Below are 6,000 nucleotides of genomic sequence, written 5' to 3' on the forward strand. Positions count from 1 at the left end.
ATGTAGCCCACCACAAATGAGCAACAGGAGAAGGTAGCTCGCCACAAGTCTAACAGATGGTCAATGCGGCTTTACTAGGAAGGGTATGTAGGTCAAGAGGTTTATAAGCTTACAGCACCACCTTGCGGATAATGCAGCCTGGAACCGAAGGGCCACCATCAATTCTTTAATTGGTTGAGTTTCAATTAATATGCATAAAGGGGAATGTTTGAGGGCTGGGTCAAGGGCTGAACTGTGCTTTTGCCAAAAGGTATAAAAGTTGTCTGCCCCTGGTGTTCGGGGGCATTCTCTCATTTTTCCTGAATGTACCCACTTTGCTTTGCTTGTCTGACAAATAAACCAAAGTCAATAAAAATATTGCTGCCTGGATTTTTCCATTCTGGTCTGTATTCTGAAGTCTCTAACATTTCTGGTGCCGTGACTCGGATCAAGGACCTTAAGTCCTCAAAAAGACCAGAAGGCAGCTCCCTTGTCCTTTTCTAGGCAGGACGCAGGGGAAGGGCCAATAGGCCGCTTACTCCTGGCGCCACCGAGGTTTTTCTTCGGAGGAGGGCGAAGCCAATTTGACCCTTCTGCTGGATCCTGTGAGAGGAGACAACGGATTGAAGGACCGAGGTTGGGAGAACAGGGCAGAGACCAGCCGGCTGGGGTGAGTACATGGGCAAAGGGCCCTGAGGACATAGGAAACCTCCTTGGCTAAGGAGAAGGGACAGACTGATCACCTGTCCAGCGTGCTTGGTGGCAGTAAGGGTAGAGTTGGCCCCTGAAAACCACCCACGCTTAAGGATTTAAAGGTATAAGGAAGGCAGAAAGGAAAAAGGGGGGGGGGACCGGGAGGCTAGTGTGTGGTACAGCGTCCAGTGAAAGAGGCACTTGGTGTGTGTGTGTGTGCAACCCCAGGGTATTCCCCTGGGGTAGAACCAATAAGTACTTCGTTTCCCAGCAGCGCGAGCTCGACTGGGCAAGGAAAATTGGGAACTGCATGTGTGTGTGTTTGGTGTTTGGGGACGCTGCACAAGGACCATATTAAATATGGGAGGGGGTGGCTCGAAAGGTCCAATAACTCCCCTGCAATGCATGCTGAACAATTTCAAGAAAGGATTCAGCGGAGACTATGGCGTTGTGATGATGCCAGAACGCTTGCGCACTCTGTGTGAACTGGGAAGAAACATAGAGGCTCTAGCTGGGACAGGGCAACAAGGAGTATCTCTTTGAGGCTGAGTATCTACTTAGGGAAGAGTTTCAGACTCAGATGTAGCTCTGGGAGCGATGGAGGGGATCGCTCCAGAGATCCCTTAGGCTATCCAAGTTAGTATATAGAACTAGAGTGCATACAAAGCTTTCAGATCTCTGGACCTCAATGAAGGCAAGAGTTCAGCCAGGCAGAGTTGGAGAATTCTCTGCTGAGCTGTGGCTTTGGTAGTAAGGCAAGCCTCCTAGTTTCTCCAAAGCCCATTACTGAACTGGGAAGCACATGAGCCTTGCAGACCTCCAATAGTTTTGATCCCTATAGTAACTACAGCTTGACCAGGGAGGCCAACCTAAATCCCAGAATTTAGTTAGGGAAGAGCTGGGTACCTCTGTGACCAGCGGCAGTTTGGAACACATCAGGGAAACCACCAGCAGCCCCCTAGCTTCTCTGATGACCAGTGAGAGGTGGTCTATGGCTAGGAAATACGAAATGCTTTCAGACCTATAACAGTTACAGTTGAGACAGGGAGGACAATTTAATTGGTGTCCTTAATCAGGCACCAGCTGAATGGCTCAGAGCTCAGGTGTGTCTCAGAGAACACTGTAACAGACCCCTGGTTTGAGGCTTAGGCAGAGGAGCCTCAAGAGAAGACCTGCATCTTTGTGGCCACCACAGTTGACAAGTTAGTTGCCACAGAAAAGGGATGAGGGAACAGATGAAGAAATAATCCGGACACCTGAAGCTGACCACAGGGTGTGAGCAGCCAAGGTCAGGTGTCTGCTGGCAGAGCTACTAGAAGTTTAAAAAAACAAAACAAAACAAAAAAAAAAACTGCATAAAACTAAAAAAAAAAAAAGAGGAAGAACTTTCTCCATTTAACTTGGATGAGTTTGTGAACATGGATGAAGTTCTAGAGGTTTACGTGATAATAGAGAACCCCCCCACCCCCCTGGCTGAAGAAATATAAGACTGCTCAATGAAATTAAAGGAGCACAGGCAGGAAAACGCCTCAAGAAGCCCATTTACCAGGGATCCGAGGCAAAAGTGCCGTGGTGGCCCCTTGGGAGGACAGGGACAGCCCCATATCCTCAAAGCTCCACCGCTGCCCCGATATGCGGCCCCAGGAGCCAAAGCAGGAAGGGGGGGGCTGCCAGCCAGCCCAGAAGTACACAAGGCAGAGCCCAGTGACCAGGTCCTGGATGAATTATACCCCAGTCTTACAGAATTGAGGAAAAAGATGAGCAAATACAGAAGTTCGACCACTATGTATCGAGATGCTGCAGACGCTTATCACAGGGGTCGATAAAAAGCCTTTTGAAAGTACCTAAAACAGTGCAGATCCAATCAGCCCACGTCCAGTGTAGAGGCAGGGACAGCAGTCCTGACCCCCCTTCGCGTGGTTTTTGACAATCCACCACCTCCACCCCCTGCACCTCCGGCAGGGCAAGACGGTGCTCAAAATGTCCCTGCCCCACCTGCCCCGCCACCGCAGCCTAGGACATTCACCCTTCAATATGTCCCCCTCACCACCATTGATTTGATGAATTGGAAGACCCACAGTCCTGCGTTTGCTGAGAAGCCCCAGGCAATGGTGGACTTGCTGTCCTCCATATTTGCAGCACATGAGCCTACCTGGACAGACTGTCAGCAATTGCTGAACACTCTCTTTACTTCAGAGGAAAGGAGGAGAATTAATACACAGGCTCTAGAACACCTAAAAGAACAGCAGGTTCAGGAGGCAGAGTGGCCTCAACGATATCCCTTAACCAACCCACAGTGGGACCCAAATAATGTGGACAATCGCAATGCTCTAAGTACCTATCATAGGACAATGTGCAAAGGACATTAGAACCAAAATCCAAAACAGCCTGGGTTCCAGGACATGTCCAGATCTCAGCTCATGGCCATCGCCCAGAAGGTGTTTAAACAAAGAGGAGAGACTGAGAAGAGGGAGAAAAAAGCAGTGGAGGAAAGAAAAGGCAGCAGTGTTAGGCACGGCAATGGCTCACAGCCCAGGGACCTGAGGGGTCCGCCGTAGCCATTCAGAGACCCGCAGCCAAGGGGAGGAAGATGCCTGCTCAGCAACAGCAAGGCCATAAGAATTACCCCTGTAAAAGGCTGCATGGAGCCAATTGGGAAGTCTGGTTAAAATGCATGTATTACTGACTGGCAGAAAAGCAGCTATGGGAAAGTACACAGGCTGAAACAGGCTTTGCCCAGCCCATTAAGAAGTTTACAGGCGCAGTGGAGGCTTGTGAAGCAGACGTGGTTGATGCTCTTGAGCAGGCCTGGGTTGTGTGGCAAGCAGTGAAGACGGCATGTCAGGCTGCAGTAGAAGCCAGACCAGAGGGACCTGGAAGTCCAGAAGGGTCTGTGGGACGCCCAGAAAGCCCAGAGGGACCTAGAGGATGCCCAGAAAGAGTACCAAGCCCAGAGGGGGCTGAGGCTGTTTTGGGAAGTTGTTTCTACGGTTCAATGCATCTGTGTGATGGACTGTGTGTTGGAGAAAGGCTGAAAAGGCAGTGGCAAGCTGTTCCTCAGACAATAGAGCACCCAAAAGTGATTCCAAGAGTTCTGAGGAGGCCAAAGTCTCCAAGAGTTATTTGTCCTTTGAGGTGAAGTCCAACAGCGAAAGGCATTGCCATGCAATTGGCAGCTGGATGCAAGGCTAACATCTATACTGATTCTAAATATGCCTTCTTAACCCTGCATGCGCATGGCGCCCTATGGAAAGAGCCGGGAAAGCTCTGAAATACGGTCCAGAAGTTGAGACGTTACTAGAAGCTGTATGGGCCCCCAAAGAGATTGATGTGATGCACTGCAAAGGCCATGGCAAAGGTCGGAACATGGTCACTAGAGGCGACCGGAAAGCAGATAATGCAGCTTGTGAGGCAGCTCTGAAACCTCCACCAGTGGTCACCACCGCCCTCAACCCAGCTACCCTGTTGCCGGTAGGAGAAGGTGAGGAGCAGACGCACGATTGCATTGAGATTATGGACACAAGACTGGACCAAGAGAAGTGGCCAAGGGAAATCGATTGGCAGACAGAGTGGCCAAGGAAGCAGCCCGGTAACCAGCCCCAGCCTCAGTTATTGGAGCAGTGGTCCCAGAAGCGATCTTAAGCACTGCTAACAAACCAGATACTATGAGTCCACCCACATGAGGCCAGATGCCACAACCAAGCAGCTGGAGAAGTATGTCTATATAGCCAACCTTTATCAACTGGCAGCCCAGATTTCCAGGAAATGCCTGCTATGCCAAAAGAATAATCCCAGAACTCACTCCAGATGATGTGGAACCGCGTTACACCCTTGATGAACGGCAGTGGGCCAGCCAAGAAGGAGCAACGCTCCAGGAAGGACCAGACAGCCGTGTTTTTGGTGCCCCAGCATCTGGCCAGCGTGATTGTGAAGAATTACCACGAATCCACCCATTTGGGAAGCCCAGCTGCTAAAGCACATAACTAACTGCTGCTATATCCCAAAACTGTGTCCTGTGCACCAACCAAGAGACTGAGATCACCCTTTGAGCTTTTGTATGGCAGGCCACCTCCTTTCGTCCGAGACATCCCCGCCAGTTTGGGGCAGATGAAAAAATCACATCACCCAAGGACAAGTGCAATCCCTTTGTTTGTCGTGTGTGTGTTTGCTTCCTTTCCAGGTATTCCCTCGAGCGTACATCGTGCAGTCCCGCGGCAGTCTCACTGAGCCGGTTCACCAGTTCCTCTGGGTGACAGCGTCTGGCGACCCCCTCATCCCCAACTGCAGTGAAAGTAGCCGAGGTGATCCCCTGGGTACATCACACGCGTCTGAAATCCTGCTGACCCTCTGAAGCTGATCATCACCTTGTGTTTGACGCTACCGGGAATGCGTTGAGCCACGGGCAACGAGATCCTGCGACTACTCATCACAAGGACAGTCACAAAGACTTTATCTTTTCTCTCTTATTTTCTGTATTGATTTGCTCTATGTCTTATTGCCCTGACCCTACCGAGCCATACCAACCCTATTGGCCTGCTGACCTCTGCTATGACTGGTTCGTCTTGCCGGTGGTAAGGGACGGCATACGCGTTGGCTCTTGGGAACGAGGGTTCAATAGGGCGGCCGCAGTACAGCATCCCACTCTCCCACTGTGGCTCTTTATTCACTGCATTGCCCAGCGCACTTGGATGTGGCTCCTCCGGAGAGCTGCAGGATCGGTCGAAATCTATCGAGTTCTAGACTGCTCTTGTGGTTGTGGGAGAATAGCCCGCTGGTTACATGGTAAAGCGATATATCAACCCCATTTGACAAACCAGGCCAAAATCTTACTCCAGGTGTTGCATGGGAGGGTGTCTGAATCAGGTGCACATTAAAATTGCTGAACAGGTGCCTGTAAATTCTGCAGTCCCACCTCTGATTATTGTGGTGGCTCGAGTCTCCCAAAATCCCAGAATACTGCCTGAACTACTGGGCCTGGTAACTCCACACCTAATACCCTTGAATGTGGCAGGGTATTCTTGTGGCTGCATAAGAGTTGCCACCCAGTAGACAGACAGGGCACCTAGTTCCAGAAGAATTGGATGGGAGGGGTGCCCGAGGGCAGCGTCCCCAGCGTAGAAACTTGCTCTCCAGCAAATTTAGAGGCACCACTAGGACTTTTGGTATTGGGACCAGAACCCCTTGATATAGTCACTCCGTGTGTGTCAGGCCGTTGCAGGGGTGGATATATTCTTGTGGGTGCAACATCATTTACGTGGAAGAAGAAGCCCCTTTTGGATATAGTACTCTCCCAGGAGACCACAGGGGTCTCCACCCACCGGGAATGGT

This window comes from Podarcis erhardii (genome assembly GCF_964252035.2).
Source record: "Podarcis erhardii genome assembly, chromosome: 15".
Lineage (NCBI taxonomy): Eukaryota > Metazoa > Chordata > Lepidosauria > Squamata > Lacertidae > Podarcis > Podarcis erhardii.